Source organism: Nyctereutes procyonoides, unplaced genomic scaffold (genome assembly GCF_905146905.1).
Source record: "Nyctereutes procyonoides isolate TBG_1078 unplaced genomic scaffold, NYPRO_anot_genome, whole genome shotgun sequence".
Classification (NCBI taxonomy): Eukaryota; Metazoa; Chordata; class Mammalia; order Carnivora; family Canidae; genus Nyctereutes; species Nyctereutes procyonoides.
Window position 1 is genome coordinate 21291485 of NW_026575120.1, and position 26018 is coordinate 21317502.

The 26018-nt window shown below is 58.5% G+C and overlaps 1 protein-coding gene and 1 long non-coding RNA gene across 4 annotated transcripts in view; one reads left to right on the top strand and one right to left on the bottom strand.

The window, feature by feature from the left end:
* PTPRN2 (protein tyrosine phosphatase receptor type N2) overlaps positions 1-26018 on the top strand; it is a 720648-nt gene that overhangs the window by 550478 nt on the left and 144152 nt on the right. The gene's annotated exons all lie outside the window — the stretch shown is intronic.
* On the bottom strand, positions 1607-7365 carry LOC129516115 (uncharacterized). 2 transcript variants are annotated; one of them, XR_008665702.1, is made up of 4 exons: positions 7196-7365; positions 3968-4239; positions 3705-3820; positions 1607-3503 (listed from the first exon to the last, which is right to left on the bottom strand). It is a non-coding gene; the product is annotated as an uncharacterized LOC129516115 (long non-coding RNA). The 2 variants fall into 2 exon arrangements; XR_008665701.1 differs by lacking the exon at positions 7196-7365 and adding an exon at positions 5034-5193.

Sequence of the window (26018 nt, forward strand, 5' to 3'; positions counted from 1 at the left end):
GTCCCAAGGATGCCTGCCTGTGCCAAGGTCCAGCCAGCCCACCTCCTCTGCGACATCTCAGCCTCGGCAATTTCTCCTGACGCAGGCCGGCTTCCACAGCTGGGGTGTTGGGCACCCCGTGTGCACCCCGTGTCCGACACAGAGCCCCCAACGCCAGGCTGGGCACTGACCTGGAGGCCACGGGGCCCCGTCCTGCTGAAGTCACCCCACCTGGAGCTCTGGTGGCATCTGGCTGAGCAGAGTCACACTGATGCAAGGGAGCCTGAGCAAACCCAGCTGACCCCTGGCGCACCCCTGGGCCCGGCTCCCGCACCTCTGAGGCATGTGCCCAGGTCTTGAGGGCACCCACAGGGCTGAGCTACTCCGCTATGGGTGGCCAGCAAGCCGTGACCTGCTGCCTCCTTTTGGCTCGCCAGTGAGGTCCCAGGGACCCCTGGGGTGGTTCTTTTTAAAATACAGGCGTAGTTATGTTGTGTAGCTGCTCATGTCCCTGCTTGTCTTTGTTGTTTGATTTTCACCTCACCCAGTTTCATGGGTCCTACTTTCCTGTATTGTATGCGTCTTTCTGGAATAACGTGAGGCATAAATGAGAAAACAAGTCGCCAGCGCCCCATGTGGTCCTTAGGAAGAGCTGCGTGGAACTCTGGGTTGGGGTTACAAGGTCTTCCGCCGCCGACTTTTGCCCAGACCAGCCCAGTCATGGCTGCTACCGTCACAGGGGCAGGACGCACATGGCCTCCGCCTACCAGGAGCTGCTAGTTGAGGATGACGCCGGCGGCACCGGGTGAGGATGCCCAACTGCTGCAGCCCCCTCCTGTGGCGAGCAGATGCCCTGTCCTCTGAGAGACAACGTGGACAATGCGGGGGTGGGGACGGGAGCAGGGCCCGAGTGGGCTGTTGGGCAGGGGCAGGACCTATGGCTCCAGGCCCCCAGCTTTTTTTTTTTTTAATTTATTCATGAGAGACAGAGAGAGAGGCAGAGACACAGGCAGAGGGAGAACAGGCTCCATGCAGGGAACCAGATGTGGGACTTGATCCTCGGTCTCCAGAATTACTCCCTGCACTGAAGGCAGGAGCTAAACCACTGAGCCACCCAGGATGCCTCAGGCCCCCAGCTTTCTGAGACACAGCATCCCCTTGGGGAAGCAGGAGCCACCTGTCTGCCTTGCTCACGACTCCTCAGAGCTTCTGCAGACTGTGCTCTGTCCCTCGTACCTGCTCATGCCGCTGCCGTCCACCCCGGACACCAGGAAGACCATCCTGGAGCGTGACCAGGAGCTGTTCGTTCTGAAGACCCAAGAGCCAGAAAAGAGGGAATCCAGGGCCTGTTTTTGTTCTGCTAGAAACACCAGACAGAGGCCTCACCAGGAATTGCCAGGAAGACCCGACGTCCTGCACGGAGCCTCCGGCTGAGTCTCAACTGGCGTCGGCTCTGTGACCTCCAACCTGCGGCCTGTGATGCAGGTCCCCAGGTTGGGGGCTGGCTTGGTGGGGGCCACGCTGCCCCCCTGAAATGCACGGGCCTCAAACGTACCTGGCCAGAGAGTGGAGACCAGACGAGGAAGTTCCAGCAGGTGATGCAAGGGAGCAGCCAGAGATTCACAGATTCATCTGAAGAGATGGTCAGCCAGTCCTGGGAGACCTGGTGGGGAGACCTGTGCTGCTTTCTGGCTCCTGTGCTCTTCATCTCCACCTGCTCCTCCTCGAGGGAGCACATCGCCACTGCAGCGAGCTAACGCGAGCATCCTGCTGGTCTTAGCTTCTGACCTCCCTCCAGCCCACAGTCCCAGGACCCCCGGCCATGAGCGCTCTAGACACCACAGCCTGGTGCTTGGCGGCTCTGCTGCCCAACATCATGTGTCCCGTTTCTCCACTCTCTTGGGGCCCGGCCACCACAGCCACCCAGAAGGTTCTGTTTCAAGCACACTGTTCTCTTTTAAAATACAGATATGCTCAGGAGGGTGGGCATGTCAGGCTATGGCCGCGGGAGGTCTGAGCGTGGCCATCCGTGGGGACAGACCATGGAGCCTACAGCGCAGAGCCCAGGGAGCATGGTGGCAGCACGGGGCGGGGGGAAGGGGGGGCCTTGTACAGCAGCCCCACCCCCACCCCATGGGCAGAGCAGGACCTTCCACTGGCTGGGCCCTCCACCTATACACACACACTGGCTGCTCCTGCCCCAGAGCCTCACAGACCTCATCCTCCCGGGCACCCGGGCTGGTGGGGTGGGGAGTGGGGGATCAGCAGATGTACCTGCGGGCTCCAGGCCTCATCTCCTCATCCAGGCTGGGGATGTGGGGACAGACTGCATCATGAGAGCATTGTGACCCCCCATGGGTGCTGCATGCAGGCGGGGGCATCTAGGCCTCACACCATCATTACTATTCTGTCTCCCTAGACCCTACTTCTTTCCAAGACACAAAGCCTTCTTGAATCTCCATTCCAGGGAATGGAATGAGTCTCCAGGGAATTCCATTCTGTTTCTCTTTCTCCCTCTATCTCTCCCTCTGTGTCTCTGTCTCTCTCTCTCTCTGTCTCCCTCCATCTCTGTCTCTCACTGTCTCTCTCTCCGTCTCTCCCTCCATCTCTCTCTCCGTCTCTGCCTCTACCCTGACCTTGGCCGCATGATGGGCCTCCTGCCATGTCTCTTCCCTGCAGCTGTGAGCTCCTGGAGGGCTGCCCACATCTTGCTCAGCGTGAGCCCCCAAGCAGCACGAGGCTGTGGGGCTCTAGTAGGCCCGATGGAGCTGGGCAGGAAGGGAAGATGCGGTGCCACAGGCCAGTGGGAGGGCTGGACCCGCCATGGGATCCTGGGTAGTGCAGGTGGAGCACTGAGCCGGGGAGGTGGAGGCCGTGTCCCCATAGTGCATCTGCTGGTGCCGGACAGGTGGTCCTGAAGCTCAGGGGCCGCTTGTAGAGCTGATGTTTCCACGGGGATGGTGGGGATGGCTCCTCATGTGCGGCCGGGGCTGGAGGGCTCACCTGCAGGGTGGCCTGTCTACATGGCTGGCTGGCGGCTGTCTCTGCAGCTGCCTGGACTCCCTGCCAGGGTGGTAGGAGCGTCCAGGAACAGGTGTCCAGGTCCACCCTTCATCCTCTCGAGGCCCGGAGCCTGGGGGTGCAGCACTTCTGGGACTCAGTGGCTACTTGGCGAGGACAGAGGTCCCGCTTGGGGTGGGAGAGTTGGGATGAGTCGCCTCTGCCTTCGCCCAGCAACGCCGATACAGCTGGGCCATGGGGTTGGGGTGGCCACGGGGTCAGGGTGTCTATGGGGTCAGGGTGGCCACCAGGTTAGGGTGGCCGCGGGATCGGGGTGGCTGCCAGCTGTCCCCACACATATCAGTCTGGTGTGGTGGCTCTGGGGTAGCCCGTGGAGGGCAGGAGGAGCGGTTCCAGAGAACCCCTGTTGTCCAAAGGCACCTCCTCCACCCCCAGGGTTTGCAACCTTGTACGAAAAGCGTGTCCCTGGAGGAGAGAGTCCCACCTCCCAAGGCTCGAGGTTCCTGTGAAAGAAAATGAGAGAAATGAGCTGCCCACATCCATGATTCCCACGTTCTTGGGGAGCCCGGAGCCTGGTAGCACAGAACTTCACTGCTCAACAGACAGAGCAAGAGGAAAGCTGCTGTTCCTTCAGCACAGAAGATGCTTAATTGAAAATGTGGTTCCTCTCCATATTGCTGTTAAGGATACTTAATTAGCATTACCACGTTGGCGGTGACGACAAGATGCGTTCTGTGACAGATCCACGTGAGCCAGCAGAAGCCTCGAGTTCTCTCTGCAGACTGGCTGCTCGAAGGCCAAGCACAGCTCCAGGATGTCTCTGAAATTCAGTTCATGGGTTAGACAAATAGCATCAAGGGTGCCAGAGCTCCATGCCTAAAGGATGGGTTGCTTGGGACTCAGGACGTTTCCCCAAAGTAGGCACCCACCGAGGCCACAGTCTGCATGAGATCCCCGTGCAGCTCACCTGGTGGAGGATGTGTCTGCAGCCGATGGGGGCCTGCCGGCCTCTGGGGCCCGCCCACGGTCAGCCTGTGGCCCCTGCGATCATGGCGACGCCGCCCCCTCCCTTCCCACCAACTCCTTTGACGGGCCTTCAAGAAAACGAGCCTGCCTCTGAGATCTCGCTGAATCACAGCTGGGATGAGCACATTTCCTCCAGACCTTGTGACTCGTGCGCCATGGTTCATCATGTTGGCCATGAGCTCAAGCTCAAGTTCTCAGCCCAGGGTTTGGCAGCTGCGTGGGATGGGTGCACAGCCTAAGCAATCACTGGAACTCCTTCTTTCTTATTTTTATCAATGTTTCCCCCAGACCTGATTTATTTTAATTACATGCTTTTCCAATATATGGGATGTATTCATGAAAGTGATATTTTTAGAATAAGATATAAACAAATACTAGTGCACAGATAACTGTATGTAAGTAAGCCTCCTAACGTTGGTGACCGCTGGAGGAGTTGGCCATTGGGTATGCATCATGCCTGTAATGTTTCCTGGCCAGGGCGTTAACTAGGGCAGCATGAAGACCATGAGTGGTGTTTATTCACTCAACAAACGGCCACTGTCTACCCCCTGCTCGGGGGGAGATGCCAGCCGCAGCGGTGTCTACATGTGACTAGGCCCTGCTTCTGTCCGACCTCTGCTGAAGCCTCAGGGTGTACCCAGAACCCCCCTGACCCACGTGGCCCCTTGGGGAGCTTGTAGGAGCAAATGTCCTGGATGCCTGCACTCGTAAGCATGCCCTCGACGTGGTCAGGATGCACGTTTGCGTTTAGTTTTCTGACATTCACGTCTCCGCAGCTGCTGCGTCACCCATTACACCTCAAAACCAACACAAGCAGCTTTCTGGGACCTGAGCAGAGTGGCTGGGGGTGGGGTTGCAGGAGAAAAGGATGGCTGGGGGCCCGACAGGGCGAGTGGCACCATTGTTGCTCGGATTGCTGGCAGCTCATTAGCACTGCCCCCCCCCCTTCAGATTAGCAGTAATTAAACTGTGAAATCAGAGCAGTGCCTTAAGCCCAGACACCATACCAGGCTGTCAAGAGGGATCGCAGGGGATAAATCACCGGCCCGTGCACAGCGTCTCCCTCTTGGCACGGGCAGGGCCTGCGGGAGGCAGAATAATGAGGACATTCAGCCTCTCCTCTCGGGTGGACACTGGGCAGGCGAGCTTTCAAAGTGTTGTCATGACGATGACGGGGCATGGGCAAACTTCCTCCCGCGAGCTGCGGTTAATGTAGACGGTCGTGAAAAATTATGCCAACATTATGGCCATTTCTTGTGTGCTGACTGGCACACGTAACCTCGCACCCAGTGGCACCATGCAGTGGTGACAGTAATTGTGCCTTGACAGATGGGGCCGGGATGCCGGGAGATGTCTGAGTCGCAGACATGCGCGTTGGGCGAGCTGAGCGATCCCTTCCAGTGAGTGCCTGCTTTATTCCCTGGACCCTCGGTAGGTGGCATCAGACTGTGGGTGCCAGGAAGCGTCTCCAGCCACGTCTCCTTGTTTACCGGAGAAGAGACCACCACTAAGGCAAAAACGCCCCCCTTGATAGAATGAGCAAGAACAAGATGAATCAAAGTGTTTTTAGATTGTTTAGATTGTTAAAGGGATCAGTACGTACCATTTCCAAGTGATTATTTTTTTTTATTAGTGGCTTTTCTCTTGACTGAAACATTAGGGGTGCAGCCGGGGCTGGGACAGGGTAGCCACCCTCTGTGGCTCATTGCCCTCTGTGGCTCCCCATGAGCCCAAGAGAGTGCTGCGTGTGTGGGTCACATCACCTGGGAAGATGACCCCACTAAACTGAGGGGCGCAGGTGCCATGTGCCAGGGACAGAGTGTGTCCAGGCCAGAACCATGCTGTCACCATGCTGGGGTCACCTGCTGGGGTCACCCACTGGGTCCTGATGAAGGCAGCACATGTGCGCTCTGCATGTGCAGGCCGTGCCTGAGTAGATGTGCTAAGAGGTGCAGATAAATGCAGATGAGCTGCTCAGGGGAGCTGATGACAATTTATTTACTGCAAAATGAACTAGCAGGGCTTGTTTTCCTCACACATCCAGGGGCTGGACTTGTGGTTCTGAGGGTTCAGAGAAGTCGTACAGATCCGCACACAGAGGCCATAGCCAGCAGCCAGACAGGTGTGCCCACATGTAGGGCCACGTGGTCTGCCACAGCCAAGGTACAGACGCAGCCCAGGTGCCCCCAACAGATGAGCAGAGAGAGAACAGGTGGGACACAGCGTGGAGTACTACGCAGCCATCAAAAGGAGTGAGATCTTGCTGGTTGCAGTGATGTGGATGGACCTAGAGGGTCTCATGCTCACTGAAATACGTCACTGAGAGAAGGACAATTACCAGATGATTCTACTCATGTGGAATTTAAGGAATAGAACAGATGAGCAAAGGGGGAAACAGAAGAGAGAGAAAGAAGCCAAGAAACAGACTCCTAACTGTGGAGAACACACTGCTGACACCAGAGGGGAGGGGAAAGGGGGGATCAGGGATGCAGGGGGGGTGGGGATGGAGGGGAGATGGAAGGGGTGCAGATGGAAGGTGGTGGGGGGTCAGGGATGGAGGGGGGTAGGGATGGAGGGGGGCACCTGCTGTGTCACGCGCTGGGTGGTGTATAAGGAAGAGCTGACTCACTATTGTACACCCGAAATCAACACGACACCGCATATGAACTAATGGAAATTTAAATACAAATCCTTAAAAATGTAGGCAGGAGCCTCACGCATGAGGTCTTTTTGTTGTTGGTTTGTTAAACGAGGGCACATACACAGTGGTACACCTTTGGCGAGGGCAGGACTGGCTGCCTCGCTGCCACACGTGGTTGCCAGAGCCATCCTGTTCCGGGCCGGCAGGGATGGCACGTGGCTCGCCCTCCGTGTTGTCGAGTCCTGGACGCCCCTCCGTGGAGCCCGCTTGCCAAGTCCACCCACCTTCCCACTTACAGCATGGCCAAGGCCCAGGGACCCATGGCTGGAAGCCGCTGTTTAGGCATGGGGGCACCGTGCTCGCCGCCACTCCCTCCACCCCCTTCTACTCCTAGAAGGAACTGGAATCTGCAAGGGTGAGGAACTTCTCAGTCCCAGACACAGAACGGACGGAGCAGAGCGCTAGTGTGCGAGAGCGGAAGGAGGACTTATCTTGAGTTGGAGGAGCTGGTGAGCCTGGCTTACGTACCCACTTGGCGCCATCGGTGCTCCCGGGCGGGTACACGGAAGCCTACACAGACTCCCTGCACACATCCTGTGAGGGGTCATCCCAGTCGTGTATGTGCAGAAGCACTCAAGCAAAGGCATGAAGCGTGAGCTACCCCAGGAGGTGCTCACCCTGAGGAAGTGGGCCCTGGGTGGCCGCCCCATGCTCACCGACGATACTGTGGAGACAAGGGAAGCCTGCTTGTGCTCACACACCAGCACCGTGTGTTTGTGCGGGTCAGTGGTAAACAAACATGAAGGTGATCTTTGAACTGCCAAGTGCTCACTGGGTGCCGCCTGCTGCCCGATGTCACCTGAGCCTCACTGCTGCCTGTCACCCCTGCCCCGTAAACAAGGGAGGCCCCGCCACCTGCCTGGAGCCCTCGTCTACATGGGCAAATGGCAAGGATCCAGGTGCTGTGTGCCAAGGCCTGGCTGGTTACCAAGTAGAGGAAAGAGGAAGGGCGCATGGTGCCACCATCAAATGCTGTTGGGCTTAGGGGACAGACAGGTGCTTCCCACCGGGGTGCAGACAGAACCCAGGACACAGGGGGGCTCCTTCCAGCACACGTAACCCAGAAACGGTTCTTCTCATGCTGGGGACCCCATCAGCTGATGAGCAAGGGACGGGTTGTGCGTCACTCTGGCTGCAGTGGGGTCCATGAGGACATGCTTCAGAAAGCGGGGAAGGAGGCTGGGGTGATCCCGGAGGGTTGGGGGCAGAATGTCACGAGCCACTGAGGTTTTGTGGGCTCAGCTTGTGTCACAACCAAATGCCGAGGATCTCGTGTGAATGGCTGGCCTGCTGTGAAGCACAGCAAGCACAGGACCCACAGCATGAGGCTACGTGGACAGACACACACTCTGCACATGACGCAACATCTCCCTGCAGTGGAAGCTGTGGTTGTGTCCACTGCTGTGTCTGCCATGCAAATGCCAACTGACTGGATGGACGGAGAGATGGATGGACGGATAGATGATTGGATGGACAGATGGATGGATGGTTGGATGGATGGACAGACGGATGGGTGGATGGACTGACAGATTGGATAGATGGACAGATGGATGGATGGACAGATGGATGGATGGATGGATGGATGGATGGATGGATGGATGGACAGACAGAGATGATTGGATGGACAGATGGATGGAGAGATAGATGATTGGTTGGATGGATGAACAGATGGATGAATGGACAGAGATGGACTGACAGATGATTGGATGGACGGAGGTATGGATGGATGGACAGACAGACAGATGGACAGATGGATGAATAGATGGACGGATGGACAGACGGGTAGATGAATGGACGGACTGACGGAGGATGGACGGATGGATGGCTTACATGTTACATGTTACAAAGGGCCACAGCCTCTGTGGAGACCCATGACCCCTGACGAGCCTGCCTCTCTCCTGGGTCCCAGGGCTGAGGGCGCTGGGAGCACTCTGAGGCCCTCCTCCACGTCACTGCCCGTCCCAGGTCCAGAACCCTTCCCCTTCACCCAGCAGCTCACCAGCAGCCGAGGGAGCCCTGAGGACGTGCATGCAGCCCTCAGGGAGATGGGGGCTATCCAACCCTTTCCTGAGAGTAGCAGCTGGGGGGGAACCTCAAGCCCCATGACACCACGGGGGTCAGAGCGGACTCTGTTCTCCAAGTCCAAAAGCAGCCTCACCCACACCCCGTGCAGTTCTGTTGTGGGGCCTGGGGTTCAGCTTCCCCGGGGGCAGGGGACAGGACCTCCTGGGTCCAGGTGCAAGCTCCCCGCCTCCCCGCTGATGATCTCCAGGGCACAGGATGCTCAAGGCCCTCCCCCCAGCATCCTCACAGCTCCGAGATGTGGAGGCTTGAGAGAGGCAGTGGGTCCCCATTCCCTTGGCCAATGTCTGGCCGGAAAGGGGGCAAAAGGGCAGGTCAGAGATGGCATGAAGGTCACACAGGTTGATTCTCTAACCCTCCCAAACTCTCTGGGGAGGACAGTCTGAATAGCTCCCTGTGGGTCACAGTGAGGAAACAAGCACAGACTGCTGAGTGGCTGGCCACCCTGCTTTCCCATTAAGGCATCTGGTGTGGCCTCCTGGGCCCATGGCTCATGCTGCTGACATGAATCCCCCAGAGGGTCTGACCTACCACCCCAGGAATGCATCGGGGGGCCTGGAGCTCCAAACCCAGGAGAGCCTCAGACGGAAGAACCGAGCTCCCAGCCTCCCCACCCTGTCAGCCACCATGACCCTATCCCTTCCTGTCTCTTTGTTGTGGTAAAACATGTAACATGAAACCTGTGCTCTCAGCCATCTCTGAGTGTAGCATGAGGCACGTCCACAGTCGTGCCACCACCACAACCATCACCCCCAGAACCTTCCACTGTCCCACCTGAAGACACTAAGTACGGCCCCCTACCCGCCCCAGGTGCCCCCACCCTCTGCTCTCTGCCTCAATGGGTCTGACAGCAGACCCGGAGTCACAGCATTCATCTCCGTGTGGCTGGCTTATCTCAGTGTCATGTCCTCAGGGTTCATTCATGTGGTAGCAGGTGTCAGGATGCATAATACTGAGTAATACTCTGTATGCAATGGATGCATGGGTCAGTGGACACGCGTGTTGTCTCTCCCTCCTGGCTGCTATGAACATAGGCGAGCAAATATCTACGTGAGTCCCTGCTCTCCACTCTTTGGGGTGAATGCCCAGAAGTGGGATTACTGGGTCGTGGGGTAATTCTCTCTCAAATTTTTAGAGGAGCCTCCACAGTGTTTTCCTGGGTGGCTGCACCTGTTTGTGTTCCGGCCAATAGTGTGCAGGGATCCAATGTCCCCACATCCTCCCCAACACCTGTTCCTATTTTTCGTTTCTTAATAACAGCCCCTCTGGGGCGGGGGACTGCTTCTCCATCTCACAGGGTTACAGCTAAAGCCACACGGTGCCTGGGTCATGGGGAACCTGGGAAGGTCATGGGGTAGGTCACAGGTTAGGTGCTGTGGTTTTTCTGAGGTCTGAGCCACAGGATTGTGCCTGTGTAGCCGCCATCCACATGCATGACCAGGGCACGAGAACATCAGGGGCCATGCCCTCCATGGGCATGCAAGGTCCCCCAGAAGCGCTCCCCACCCCGTGGCCGAGCAGCCGAGCAGGAGGCCACCTTCCTGCCCAGGACATGAGGGCCGGGGCTGCCCTTCAGCCGGCTCTTGTACATGACCCTGGAGGGGTGGGGGGAAGAACGTGTGCCAGGCCCACCACCCAGGCGAAGAACTAATTCCTGATGGAGAAACCGACCAATGAAGCCCACTAAGGCTTTAAGAGATTTTAATCTGTGGGCAGATGGCCGTCCCAGGGCCACTGGGGCACCCACCCCTGGGTGGGTAATGGGGGGCCCTGTTCCTAGCTCTGGGGCTGAGATGAAGGTTTGGAGGGAGCCTCTGCTGTGCTGCTGCAGGACAGGAACCAGCCCCCAAGGGGCACCGACCCCACCCAGCCTGGCCCACTCGAGGATCTGTGCTCCGGGGTGGCCACACAGCTGGGGTTACGACCTGGCACAGCCAGAGCCACAGCCACAGCCACAGTGACCAGCAGCTGGGGAACCCCCTCCAGTCCAGACCTATGGCTTCTGGGGAGCTGAGCACTCAGCTGCTCCCCATCTCTGTGCTGAGCAGCAGGTGCTTAGCACACAGCAGGTGCTCAGCACACAGTAGGTGCTCTCTCATTGGAAAACGGGAGGGAAGACAGGGACGGCAGAGGTGCACCCACTCAGGCCACAGCCTGCAGAGGCAGACCAGAGTGAGGCTGTTGACTCCGAGCGTGTGGCACCCCCTCCTCGGTCACATGACTGGGCAGCCGTAGGATTGGGGGAAGGGTAGGGTTGTCACCTCAGGCCTGGCCGAGGGGCCTACTCCTATGAAGGTGCTCTGGCATGCCACCCCCTGGACTTGCCCTCACAGTCCATTTCCTGGGCTCTTAATGGTTTTCCCAAATTGCAGTTGAGATGTTAGAAGGCACATATCCCAGGAGGTCGCCATGGGCTTGGACCACTGAACGACGGGAGCGAGGCCAGGAGACAGTGAGGGCACTGAGAGGGTGGGGCGGCAAAGCCTTGGTTATTCTCCTTCAGGAGGTTGGGAGTCAGCCCCTGCCCGGACAGTGATGGGTTCAAGGGCACATGCGCGGTTCCGTCTGCATTGTGAGCATTCGGGAAGTCTGGGGTCACGTTTGTGGAGCAGGGCCTGTGTGTGTCTCTCTGGAGGAGCGAGAGTGCTGTTCTCACCCCCGGCCACATGCCCCATGTGGACGGGCCTAGAGGGACCTCCTGTGCCCACGGCCATAGGAGACACCGGGCAAGTGGGGTGTGAGCACTGTTGGCAGGGCAGTCACAGGAGCTCGGGGGCCATGTGGAGACCCCTGGGGCAGCACGGGGTAGCCGGCCCCACAGCCCCTCCGGTTCCTGGAGGGTGGACTCGTGCATGTACACAGCCCATGGCCCAGGGCTCACAGCTCACGGCCCACAGCTCATGGCCCAAAGCCCATGGCCCACAACTCACAGCCCAAGGCCCACGGCTCATGGCTCACAGCCCACAGCACATGACCCATGTCTCACGGCCCACAGCCCACGGCGTGGCAGCTGGTCTTCATCCCCAGGGCCCCACCTGGCTTCCAAAGGAATGGACGTTCCTGCTGGCACTTTGATGTACATGACCTGCAGGGGCCTGAAAACTGCCTGACAGGTGTGCCTGGGTCCCCGAGGGTGGGGCAGGTCAGGACGGTGCTCCCTGGGGCCGGAGGGGTGGGGGGGATGTTCTGAAGGACACGATGACCTTCAGCACAGTGGCTGGCCCAGGTGCCCATCTCGGCATGCACGTCATTTTAAAGTGTTTTTTTAAACCTCTGAGTCACAAGTCCAGCATATGCAGACCTCAGCATGAAAGTCATGGGCCAATGAATCAGTGCTGAGGACGAAGGGCCCCCCACCCACCCCCGGAGCTGGGCATCCCTGCTTCTGGTGGAAGGAGCCATTTGAAGGGCGAGCTCCTTGCTTGTTCCAAGTCCTTTCCTATTCCCGCGGTAGCTGTGGACAGGACGGAACACTCGGCAGAGAGCAGCCTTCCCGGGGCACAGGATCAGCTCCACCTGGTGCTCCATGGGCACGGGCATGTCCAGTCTGGGTACCAGGCACCCAGCGCACTGCACGCAGCCAAGAACTAGGAGAAGTCACGATCTCAGATGAGAGCACATCAGCCCTAGAAACCTCCTCAGCCCACGGAGTCAAACCCGCTGCGCCTATGGGATGGGTAGTGCACTGGCGCCCGTGTGACTGTGACCCCAGGACTCAAGTCAGGAGCCCCTCTGCACCTGGATTTCCCCACACTCACTACACCATCGAGCTGCGTGGCATGTAGGGCCCTGCACCCTCCCTCCCCCCGCCCTAGAGACTCCAGGACGCTGCCTGTTGGCCTTTATGAAACAAGGTCCAACTTAAAAATATAAATAATATGGCCAAGTCATTGGTAGCCATGAGCCTTTCAATGCAATTTAGCCCTGAAATAAGCACAGGAGAAGCAAATAGAAGGAGCTTGGTGGCTGCACTTGCCATTGGATGCACAGGTGAGTCGGCCCTGGAGATGGGACTTGTGCTCCGTGCAGAGGACACTCACAGAGCCTATCCATGCTCCCTTTTTCTGCTGCTGGGAGTTGGCTCTGAGGAGCCGCATCGGTGACCAGGTCTGTGATGGCGTCGGTGCCCCCAAGGCGCATGAGAGCTCCCTCCGGAGTGGCCACACGTCTGCACCCCACACACAGGACAGGCCCAAGGGGGCTGAAAATAGTTGTGAGTGGAGGCCTGAGTTGCTCCCTTTCATCCTAGAAATGTGTGTCCTGCTGCTTGGGCTACATTCAGTGTTTGGATAGTTTCCTGGGAGAGGCAGGCAGGGAGCAAGGAGACAGGCTCCTGTCACAGGTGGCAGAGAGCTGCACAAAGAGGACACAGTGTGGGACAGACCTACCCACGAGATTGCCGTGGGAGGGCAAGGGCACCGCAAGGTGGCCTGAAGGCTGCATGTCACGGGTTTACAGGCCAAGGAAGAGTAGCACAGGTACCTGCCTTTCCCTCTCCTGTGAAGCTCAGCTGGCGTGACCTATGAAACTTTGAGAGTGAGAGAAACTGCTAAGTATGAAGACTGAGGAATGGATCCCCCCCTGGATTATTCCCCACGTTGGCATGAGGCGGGAGCTGGCAGGCCAGGGACCAAGTTTGGGGCTGAGCAGGTGCAGCCATGAGGCCCCTAGGGCAGGAGAACCACTGCCCATGATGTGACGCAGGGCATCCAGTAGGGATCGTGGTCGTGCCACTCAAAAGCCACGTCTCTGGGACCGGTTGGGGTCATGGGAGTGGAGAAGCCCTAGAAGCCACTGCGTGTGCGTCACAGGGATGGGTCCCACGTCTGTCAGGTCGGCGGGCAGCAGGCGGGCGGTGGGGAGGAGCCTGGATGAAGCTCCCATGGGCCTGGCTACTGTCTCGGTGGGCCCGACCAGAAGACACAGGGTGTGGAGGGGCAGAGCCCTGGACACCTGCCCAGGACCAGGGGCTCGATGGGGGGGGAGAGGGGGTGCATCGTGGGGACCCAGGGGCTGCAGCTGCCCTCAGGCAGGGACACCCGACTCTCTGGCCATCCCCGACGTGGCTGTCGTGTTGCCTGAGCCCACTGCCCTCACATCAGCGCGCCATCCCAGGAGCCCACCCACACCAGCCCCACAGGGGAAACGGGGCCCGGGGGGATGCCCAGCTCAGCCAGGGGCACGGGCATGTGACCCCCACAAATCCCTGGACTCCCTGTGTGCCCTCTGGGGCCCATCCTTCCTGGCTGGATGCTCAAGCAAAGGCTCCTAGAGCACAATGAAGCACCATGGGCCATAGTCTGTGTACAGTCCACGGTCAGCACACAGTCAGCGGGTAATCAGAGCCCTTCCTCCCACCAGCAGGCCCACTCCATGCCAGTCACCCCTTAGACGCGCCGCTGCTTGGGGGTATCCATCCCAGGCACTAACTCCCCTCTGGGCTCCAGGGCCTCAGCTCTTAGAGGGGGTGTTCTCCACTCCCAGGGATCCCATGTCTCCTTAGGTGTCCTTCCCCCTGCCTGGCCTCACCATGTCACCTGGCCCACCACGGGGGAGGCCGCGTTGGCAGTGGGCGCGCGACAGTCCCTCCTGGACAGTTGGGGGTCTGGCTCCGTTCATGCCCAGTTGCCCACCTGGGTCTCTCCACATGCCCTACTGGGCGTCCCCCACTTCCTGCCAGGAGCTGCAGGCCTGCCCCCACGCCCGGCCCCTGGCTGTCCATGCAGCCCAGTTGTGTGCCCACGGCAACCTCCTCCGGCAGCCGCGATCTGCGGTCCTCCTCGGTCCCTCTGTGTCAGCTCAGGAGCAGCAGGATGGGAGGCAAGAGCCATCTGTCTGTCTGTTTGCCTCCTTCCCCCCCACCCCGAGGACCTGAACTCCCGCACACTGGAGGAAGTGCGGCCTGTGGGTCAGCGTGCCGATTACGCGCCCTGAACACTCTCCTTACCGCCCACCACTCTGTCACCACCTTGAGGAACGAGGGTCTAAGGTCACGGTCACTGCCTCCCCCTTGGGGCAGGACTGCACCGCGGACACCTCTGTGATCCCCCAGCACTGTGCTCACTGTGGAAACACCTTTGGGAAATACCGGTGTTCCAGAGAATTCCACTCTAGAAAAGACACACATAGCTATGTCGTACCCTAAATAGGCCTTACATTGGCACGATGCTTTGCATGTTTTTTTACGTGTTTTTGCTTGACGCTACTGTCCCGTGGTGACGCCGATCTACCCACCAGCTGTCAGAGCTGTCGGGCCAGCCGTCCGGGTACCTGGGCCCCCCGAATCCCCACCCCGGCACTGCCGGAGGCCTGCATCCGACTCTGCTGCCATGGGCCGTGTTGGGGGCTGCCCAGATGTCGGAGACGCTCCTGTTTTTCTGCTAAACAAATGGAAACGATTGCGCGTTTACCAAACCCCCCCCCCCGAGATGCGGACACTGTGACTGTGAAGCTCTGACGAGTGATCCGCTTCCCAAAGGAAGGTTCTCTGGAAATGCTCGTCGGCAGCTCAGGGCTAAACAGTTCAAAAATAACAAACCTGTTAGAGGTCAGCGCTTCCCATTACAGCTTTTCTTGTCTCCTCAAATGACTAGAAGGTCTCAGGCTCCTGTGGATCATCTTCCTGGCTCGTGGGATCGAAAACGTCAATGTTTGCAATTTCCAAGAAGAATTCTTCCACAGTAAAACTTTATAATGTTAGACGTTGCTAGCGTGGACGCAAACCTACTGCAAGCTTCAGCACAGGCCTTGAATTCCACGTCAGGAGTGGTTCTAAGTTTTATCCTCGACTATGGTCAGCCTCACATCATGTGTGCCCCAGGAAGTGGGGCTGCATCCTGGAGGAGACAGGGAACCAGCAGGCAGGGCATGCAGTGTTTCTGGGGCCTGCCTGACCTCCGGGCACTGGTTCTGAATGCTTCTCCTGGGACCCGCGGGGAATAGGACCGTCGCCTGCTGTGTCCTCATGACCCTGGATGACTCCTTACTGCATGGCCAACTGTCCTGACCCCGCAGGTCACCGGCTACTGGGAGACAGACGGAGGCTGGAGCAGCCGGCTCTCCGAGGGTGTGGGTCAAGGTGTGGGCCAGCGCGAGGGTGGGCAGGAGGGCTGTGGGGCTGGGCCAGGGTGGACATGTGGACGCTGTACTAAATGGACAGGTGCTCCCGTCCTGGCATGGATGGTGCCTCAGTAACAAGGCATCAGCGTGAGTGTTGACTTCTGCCGTCAGCACGAAGCAAGCAGGGGCTCAGGTGGTGAGGGCCTGGAACTGGGATCCGAACCCGGATTTTGGTGGAAATGGAGCTCTTGCTGTACCGATCATGTTTATGGTGCGCTTCCTTCTACAGCCACATTCTGATGGCATGAGGGAAAACATCCTGATGGAAAAATAAATTGATACACGGTAAAAAAGTCATCTTTATTCGTGACAGTCCAAGTCCCCTCCAGGACCCTTCGTATCTGCAGGGACCCTCTCAGCGCCCCCCTTTCTTGAGGATCTGCACTGTACCCTGCACAGGCCCGGGCAGGGTGCCCCGAGGTGGCCCCGAGAACCGAGGAGCCCATCCTGCAGTCTGGGCCCAACACCTGGGCCCCAGAGGAAGCTGCAGAGACTGTGTGTGCTGTCACCTCCCCCGTGCACAGGTGCCATGACCATGCAGACCCGGGAGCCCAGTCGGGGTCCCAAGACTCCTGGGTGACGACCAGGCCCATCCAGCTGCCCCCACTCCCTGGAGACAGACCTGCCTCTGGTTACCATGGTTCCCAGGCTGCTGGCTCACTGCCTTCGTGCTCATTTGTCCTCTCGAGATGGACGCTGGTGGCAGGAGCAGAGGGGGAGCTGGGAGCAAATAGCACGACTGCCCCTAAGGGGCCCATGTGGTCTGACAGGGCAAGAGCTACATGCGGGGAGGAGTCAGGCAGTGACCCCGGGGGCAGGGTGGGGTGCAGGGCCAAGCACAACCCTGGAGAGGCTGCCGTGCTGAGCCTGACCTCTGGGACTCACAGGAACCTGCTGCCCCATCCTCCCGGGAAAGGGTGGGATTCAGGGGAATCACCACGCTGCGGGGGCAGCACCCTCGTGGCTCCCTCTGCCTCTGTCCTCCTACTGGTGACCCCCGGCCTCCTCACGTGGGTGGGGCAAGTCCTTGAGTGAGCGCAGGCAGGGGCAAGGGCCAAGAGGGAGAGGCAGAGCCATTGCTGGGAGCCGGGGAGCTGGGGTTCATTGGAACACATCAAAACGGGGTTGGAAATCTTGTGAGGCCAGGTTTTCCAGCAGGACTCAGAGCCCCGCTCACGTGTGATGGGCTCGCTGCAGCAGCCATGTGTGTGCCCTCCCTTTCTCGTCCTCAGCTCCTCCAGGAGGACATGCGGGAAGACTTTCTCATCCCGCCGGCACCCCCATCCTCTGTGTGGGGTGACGTTGACAATGAAGGGCTCGGTGCTGCTGCACTACCCGCTCGGCTCGGAGCCAGGGCGGGTCTCTAGAACTGTAGCAGTCGAGGAGCGAGGGGGCGGCCTCTCCTGCTGCAGCCGGCCCCCCAACTCCCTACCCCCACCCCGGATCCTCACCTCCATGGAGGCCGCCCTAGGAGAGGCGGCAGGGCCCAGCTCCAAGCGGGGCTGGGTGGCGAGCCATGGCGGCAGCAGGGAGTGGCTCCGAAGTGCCATCCGCAGGGTGCACCCCCCCCCCCAGCTGCGTGATGCCTCTGTGCTAAATTGTTTCTGACGTTTAATTTAAATGCCCAGAGCCTTCCTTCAAAGCCGCCCCCGCTGTGCACAGGGCACTCACGGTATGGATTTTTCCTTTGGGCCCATCTCCCTCGTTGACCCCACCCTCCCCCTGCCCTGTGCTCACATACAGGGCCGCAGCCATCTCTTTAGGCTGGATGTCACCTCCATGCACCCCCATCCCAGAGCTTCCCTCTGCATGTCAGGATGTCTCCATCTGCAATTTGTAACCGAGAAAGAAATCAACCCACCCGTATTGCTGCCACGCAAGAGCCCCCGAGCCCATTACCGGGCGTTTGGAACGCCAGCTCCTCTTCCCACCTCCACGATCAGCCAGGCACAGCCTGCCCGGCCACACGGCAGGTGATCTGCCCCCATGCGGGTTGGGGGTTGGGTGCCTGCTGCCAGTGATGTGTTCGGGAACCTCTGACCCAGTAACCCTTTCCGTGCAGGCAGGAGACAGGGCCCAGGACTCCCTGCCACTGAAGGGGGGGCTCCATCCTGTCCAGCAGGACAGTCAGGCACCCTTGCGCCCCGAGCCCCCAGTGCCCCAGACCTGGAGCAGCCGCGTTTTGCACCACAAGCACATGGCGCCTCTGCGAGTGAGATTTCATTTGGCTCCGTCATCTCAGAGACACTCTAGAACGCTCAGGTTGTAGCTGCTTCTGCCCTGAGCACCTCTACACCCTGGCACACCTCGGGCTACTGGGAACAGTGGGCTGGACACCAGCCAGGAGCCAAGGGGGGTACTCCAGGAGTTGGACACCAGGGGCATTTCCAGCTGTCAGATTCTGTTTTCTTTTCTTCTTTTTTTTTTTTTTTTTTTTTTTTGGATTTTATTTATTTATTCATCAGGGACACAGAGAGAGAGGCAGAGACACAGGCAGAGGGAGAAGCAGGATCCCTGCAGGGAGCCCAATGTGAGACTGGATCCCAGAAATCCAAGATCATGCCCTGGGGCAAAGGCAGATGCTCACCCGCTGAGTCACCTAGGTGTCTCTCAAATTCTGTTTTCAAAAGAAATGAAGACATACCCCAATAAACGGACATTGGATGAAATGGAGTGTGCCCCGGGGCTGGGTGGGCAAGGGTCTGGGACCCCCAGCGGCCTCCCTCCGCCCTTGCCCTCTTACTGGGCCTGGTGGGACTGGCGGTGACACAGCCAGGAGCCTCCTTCATTTGCAAGTGTCACTCATCCAGACTGAGGAGTGGGTCCCCAGAGCAGGGTTGCCTGCACGCGGCTGAGCGCTTCCCTCCCCTGGACCTGGAGGCACCATCAGCAGGTAGGGAGGAAGCCACATCCCCTGAAGGCAGGAACCCTTCCCCTGGGTTCAGCGTGTGGCAGGACCTGGGCCCACTTAGCGCCTTGCTGCAAACCACGGGGGCCACTAGCTGCGGGACTCAAGGTCTCAGGCACCATGGAGAGGCCAGGGCCCTGGGGTGGATCCTTTGGCCGAGGTGGCACAGCGAGTTGCAGCAGAGGGGTGGTCTCCCGCACCCTTCGGGAATAAGGGAGTCCTGTTGGCCTCATCAGCAAGGAGAAAAAAAAAAGCGCACTCAAAATATGTGTTTAAACAATTGTAAATAAAAACTTCCAATGATGCATAGTGTGGGAGCCAGCGTAGCACAGGGCTCTGATCTCTCCCACAGTGATTCTCAACGGTGACTCCGACACTTGAAACACCAAATATCAGACCATTTCGTTTAAAATAACAAGGCGTGGGTGCCCGAGCGTGAGCTGGGTCTCCTGCAGACTGCAGCATCGGCCACACCAGAGGCGACCCTGGGCCACCGCAGCCCAACCTGGAAGCTTCCTCATTCCTGAACAAGGCAATGTCAGTGGGGAGAGCCGTTTGTCTGGTGGGGGCTCTGTCAGCGGGTACTCCACCCGGACAAGGATGTAGAGATTGGATGTGTGTGTGAGTGAGAGCTCAGGCTTGGACTCCCTGCTCTGTGAGCTGCCCCCTGCTCTGTGTCATCAACACCCAAAGTGCATCCATCTTTGGTTTTCCCACAAACACCAATATGGTGGCACTAGGGGTGGTGGGTTTGCATGGTGACGAAGGTGAGCGTCTCCAATACTTGGTATTTGACCTGGTAACAGCCTTGTAGGGTCAGCGCTTGGGAAGGAAGAGGCCCACGTCCCAGAGCTCGGGGAATTGGGTCAGCCACCCAGGGCTGGGGTGTTAGTGGGTCCACTGCATCCACAGAATTGAAGAAGGATGATCGTCCCCATGCTCCTAGATGCCGCCCTCGGCTTCCTGCTGGTACCTGGTACCCTCAACTCTTTCACAGGATGCCTGTCTCCTCCTTTTAGGAAAGAATGAGATGGAACATGGGAGGTAGCATGGCGGTCTGCAGTCCCAGGTGCGAAGAGCTCACAGCACTGCGCTCTGCAGGGCCATGGAAGGCTCTGGAAGCAGGCGTCAGGAAGCAAGGGGGACTGAGCACAGGCGGCCGTGCCACTGACACAAGTGGTACAAGTTTGACAGCCGTCCCTGGGGTCAGCCCAGGCCGGCGTGACAGCTGCTGTTTCTCACGTTCATCTTGAGCTGCTATTGTGTGGGCCACGCAGAGACGTGGGCACAAGGCCGGCAGACAGCCCCAGGGCACCTCCACCTCCAGCTCAGCGTGGCTCAGCTGTGTGGCCCCGGGCAAGGCACGCACCTTCACCCCAAAGGGCTTTGCAATAAAACGCATCCCTGGGTCACAGGGGCTGGGGGGCATGTAAAGGTCAAGATCCTGGGAGTCCCTCCCTGAGTAGGACGTGCGTACAAAAAGTAACCTGGTGCAAAGCGAAGCCGCTCGTTCCAAGGGCTGAAGGCGGCTCCCTGACCTCCCCTTGCCCCTTCTGCTCCCGACGCCCCTCGTCCTCCTCAGTGGACGCCAAGTTCTACCAGCGGCGGTGGACAGCTGGACAAACAGTCGCACTTTGACTTGTGAATGCCTCAGGGGTCTGCCCCGACCCCTTCACAAAACTAAAAATGACACGCACGAAACCATGAACCTGGGTCTAGAAGGAGCAGAGCCCTCCTCTTGCCCAAGATGACTCACACTGATGCCTAAAACACCACACACCAAGTTATGTCATTTTAAATAGCACAACGTGGGTGCCCAAGCACAAGCTGGGTCTCCTGCGGGCTGCACATTGGCTGCGCCAGGCGACCCTGGGCCGCCGCAGACCGAGCCTTCCGTCTTCGCAGCTGGGCTAGCCATCTTCTGTTTGGGCTCAGAGCAAAGGGCACACCAGTGACCTTCCTCAGAACCCCAAACCCCACACCGTATCCCCAACCCCACTTGTGCGTGTTCCCTCGCCCTCTGGTGGCTCTGCTGGCAAACCTCCTGCAGCAGCTGTTCATGCCCAGTGCGTCCGTGCCCTCGTCTCCTGGTGCTAGAAACACTTAGACCCCAAAGGTAATAGGAGGAAGTGCTGGCTTTCCTGGCGCCCACGCGTGTACCGTCTGTGCTTCACGCATGGGACTCCCACGGGTCCGTCATCAGCTGGCGATGATGGCCTCGTTCCAACTGATACAATGAGCAGTTAATAGATTTTTTTTTTTTAAGTAATGCAGTTACTAAGAGGACTTCATAGTGTGTAAAAGGAAAAGCTTTTATGGTGAAATGAAATTTAAAATCCAGAAGAACAAGCGAGGCCTTTCGCATAGGAGATGCTGGAGGCTGGGCCAGGGCCTGGGTGGCCAGCCCCCCCAACAGCACGTGTGAGCAGGGTCCTCACTAGGGCCACGCACATGAGGGTAAAGAGCAGGGCCTTCTCCTTTCTCGCCTGGTGTCCATGTGAGCCAGGTCCCCTGAGGCTGCTGGCCGAGCCTGGCCCGCTGGAGCCATGGGTGTTGCGCGGCATCGAAGCCTCTCAGAGTTCTGGCACCTCCTGAGACGCAGGGAACCACTGGAGTCCGCAGTACTGTTGGTCAGTCGATGCATGGTGTCCTCGGCACATGAGCAGGAGCCCTTCTAGAGATTCTAGGTAGCCTCTGCAGGACTCACAATGCATTTTTACCCTGGACATTACAGCCAGTTCTGCAGCCAGGAAACTCTAGATGCACCAGGAGATAAACGCACATGTCCCCTGTCTGCCACCCCGGACTCCCTGTGGGAAGAAACAGGTTCCACCCTGACCTGCTTTCCCTGGGGACCCCCATGCCTGTCGCATCTTCACTTCCTAGAAGCTGAGCCCCGGTAGTCCGCCGTCCCCAGAGCCCCGCCAGGTCCAAAGCTCAGGCACAGCCTGGACGTGATCGCCGACTACCCTGTGCCTCTGGCTCTCCCTCATGCTTGCAGACTCCCTGGGTGTGGGCAGGGCTGACGTCATGGGGGGATGCACCCACCCCCACCCCCAATACCCAACTGTATGGGGCAGTGGTGAGGGACTCGGGTTTTCTGGCGCTTCCACAGTGCAGAAGGGGAAAAGGCACAAAGATGAACATCAGGGCCAGACTGAACGTGTGCGCCGGGGCCTCAGGAGATACTCGTCATGTTAACTTTTTAGGCGGTTGTGTGAAGCTCATGCCGCTGGAACCGGGCCTGAGCCGGCCTATGTTCATCCCAGGTGCCTGGTGTGGTGGTTCCAGAGCAGGTGGGCCACCCTGGACGCGTCCTGCAGCCTCTGCCAGGGGCAGCTGAGGTTGAGGCACATGCCCTCCATCACCTAGAAATGCCACCTCCGGTCTCACCAGGAGGGAGAGGAGCTGTCGTTCCTAGGAGAGCCGCTACCACGTGGCTCCAGAACCCATGTGTGTCCACCTCCCCTACCTCAGGCAGACCCTCTTCTTTTCTCCAAAAGTGGAGAGCCCACACTGAAGCAGATGAACAGCAGAGGAGACACAAAGAACATGAAGCTGGATGCGTCATGAAGCGTGGTGCCAGGGGTCCCAGGAAGAGGCCATGTGTGCCTCGCCTGAAGGTGGACACTGCATTACCCAAATGCACAAGGCTGATGCCCTGTCTTCACTTGGGCAGCCACGTAACAAACACACACTGATTTGCCCGCAGTCCAGGGGCAAGAGGCCCACCCCAGCATGCCGCAGGTTGTTCCCCACTCCCCCACCCACGCCGCGGCCTCTCTCCTTGATGTGCAGGCAACCGTCTTCCCCCGCCGTGACCCCACAGGGTCGTCCCTCTGGGTGAGCATCCCTGGCATCTCCTTGTTTCCTGCCACATCGAGGGCCTACCCAATGACCTCATTTGACCCTAAGGGTCTCCTTAAAGGCCCATTTTCAAATACAGTCACGTTAGGGGGTCAGAGTTTCGTCATCAGGACTTGGGGGACACGGCTCAGTCCATAGCACTCTCTAGAACAGCAAGGCCCACGCTGACAGGCTGGCCTTCCAGCTGACCATGCCATCCCCTGGCAGTGGTGGCAGCAGCAGCTGAGGGGAGCCCAGGGGGCCGGTGAAGATGGGCCATCCATGCCTCGCAGGGTCATGGGAGTCACCCCCACCAGAGACCCTGGGACAGTGCAGGAGGCCCACCCCGCACACCCAGGACCCCACGTCGCCTACCAGGCATACCACACTGACAGCAGTGTCCCAGGCCCCCACCCTGCACAGCTGTCACCACCTCCTGCTATGAGGCCTATGTGAACTCCGGACCGTCGTGTCCTGATGCTTGCTGATCGTGATCAGGGTCGATGTCAATACTATCCTGGGTGCACGTGTCCCCCAAAGTCCTCTGACCCACATGTGTGTTGGGAGCTCCCCAGCGGGTGCTTCTGGGTAGACAGGTGAGCGGAGGACTCATACTGCATGTCTCCTGTGGGGATGACATCAAGATGGGCACACGCCACACATACCACCTGCCCTCAGACCTTAGAACCAGCCCAGGAGTCACATCAGGTTCTGTCATTTCAAGTGTTTTGAGGGCCATTGGATCTCTTTGTGTTTCTCAAAAATATTTTTTTAAATAGATGTCCGTCGACTTTAGCTCCAGCTTCCCCTTTAGAAGAGCTCACTTTGGAGCGCCCTCTGCATCTCTGGGGGCAGATTCAAAATCTCATCTGCAAACCCAGCTCACACACAGAGTGCATTCCGTGGCTACCGTCTCGGTGGGAGCACGAGCTCCCGGACAAGATGCAAACTGCCGTGCTGGGGACCTGGCAGCCCTCTCCAGGCAGCCGATGCCCCCGGCACAGGCTGGGGATTGGTCCCACCCAACTGACTTGTCGGTCTATTGGTCCAATGACAAGTTTGATGGATTCTCCAAACTCGTCAAGAGTTGCTTGGCCTGTTTGGCCACCACAGCCAATCTCGCTGCAAGTGTTCCACATCCTGTGGTGGCAGGGCCCCGGGGAGCAGTGGTCAGTAGAGGTGGCTCGACTGCGCAAGAGGCGTGCCTGCATCCACAAAGCCGTCTTCAAGTGATGCCCACGTGTGCTGCCTGCTGGCAGCATTGGAGATGGGGCCAGCGTCGGCGGGGTGCCGGGCTCTGTGCTGGGTCCATCAAGGTCGGCATGCCCGAGGCACTAAGTCAGCACACCATCTGGGGCATGGTTGGCATCAGGTCTGGAGCTTCCTTGGGGAGATGACTCCTTCATGGGCCAGTGTGTGGCTTCTATTTGGTAACAGGGCATATGTGTCCCCTGGGAAGCCACGTGGCTGGTTCCCATGCCAACGCGGACTGGGGAGGGACATTGGCTGACAGCCGACCACCTTGGGTTCCCTGTGGCCGGCTGACCTCCTGGCCCTGTGCTCAGCGTTCCCTACCTGGCGGGGTTGGGGGGTGATCGCTGGCAACCCACGTGGCTCTGGGTCATCATGACGGCACTTTACTACTGTTTCAAAGCTAAGCGAAAATGTCTGTTCCCTGTGTATGTACAGCCTCGTAACATTTCAATAAGACAGAAACAGAGTTAAGAATAGAAAATTATGTATTCGGGGAGTCTCGGCTGAGTCACCGTTTAGTCACTGGGATGTTGTTAAAATATTTGTACATCTCTGGGAGTGGGAGATGTTGGAGCGGTCTTTGTCTCTCTCCCCCTTTCTCCTCCGCAGACCCAAGCAGCTGCAATCCACTCCAAAGATATACCAGTTATTAAAGTTTGCATGTTGCTGAAGTGGGTTAGAAATGGTTTTTAAAGATTAAGTTGAGGGATCCCTGGGTGTCTCAGCAGTTTAGCGCCTGCCTTCGGCCCAGGGCATGATCCTGGAGTCCCGGGATTGAGTCCCACATCGGGCTCCCTGCATGGAGCCTGCTTCTCCCTCTGCCTGTGTCTCTGCCTCTCTCTCTCTCTCTCTCTCTCCCTCTGTCTCTCATGAATAAATAAAATAAAATCTTTAAAAAATAAATAAATAAAAATAAAGATTAAGTTGTGTCTTCCTGGGGGAAAAAAAAAGGAAAACCGTTTGCAGAGCATTCTCCCCTGTCCACGACATTGCTGAATGCTAGAGACACCGAGATGAGTGACACAGAGTCTCTGTCCCCAAGGACACCCCATTAATTAACTTATTCATTCCTTCGACAAAGTTTCATTGAGCACCTGTTACATGCAGATGCTGAGCTGGCAGCTGCCCAGTCTGTACCATAAACAAGCAGCTGCCGCAGGATGCCCTCTGCAGTCGTAGGCTTTCCTCCGCGGCACAGAGATGGCAGGATGCTGCCAAGGTCAGCCGGGCATGCTTCAGGGAAGACTGCAAGGAGGATGATCCACGGGCAGGGTCTCAAATGTTAAAAGTGATGGACGAGTGGGTGTTGCTGGTAAGAGCCGCATTGGAATGAGGCGACACAGGGGACTGTCAGTGCCACCCTGAGGGGGACGTGGATTTGCAGGCGTGCCCAGTTGAGGCATGATGGCCAGAGGCTGGGGAGGCGACTCTCAGGTGGGCTCGAGGATGTCCAGCCACGTTGGGAGTTCAGACGCGTCTGCCTGGGGGCGGGGTGGGGGGGCATTTGCTCAAAAAGGAACATGAACAGACTGGCATCTTGGGAAAACTTTGGGAATCAGCTAGAGACCAGGGAGGCCGACACAGGGAGGCCAGTCGGGGTGGCGGTCCTAACTAGGAGGGAAGAGTGAAGCCGGCCTAGAACACCATGGTACTGAACAGAGAAGACACAGAAGGAAGCACGCAAGCCACCGAGCCAGCCTCACCTCCCGACAGCGATGCATCCGCCCAGAGCCGCTGAGTCTCGTGCAGCGTGGAGGGGAGGGGAGGCCCCTGATGGCCACGTCCACTTCGGCATAACTCTCAAACTGATACCGGCACCAACAAAACACAAGTGAGGATGAAGCGCGATGGAGTAACACGGTTGACCAACCGGGCCTGCGAGTCATCGTGTGCAGCCACGAGCCCAGCAGACGAGGTCCAGTCTGCCCGGAGTGACACAGTTCTGGGCAGGCAACCTATAGGCCAGGCGCCCCAGAGGGAGGGTCGTGCTTCCTGGCCTCAGTCTTCTGCGTCTGCATAGCCGTCCAGGGGCCTGCCAGGGGCACAACCCACGACGCCCTGGATTGTCTGCACTTGTTCTAG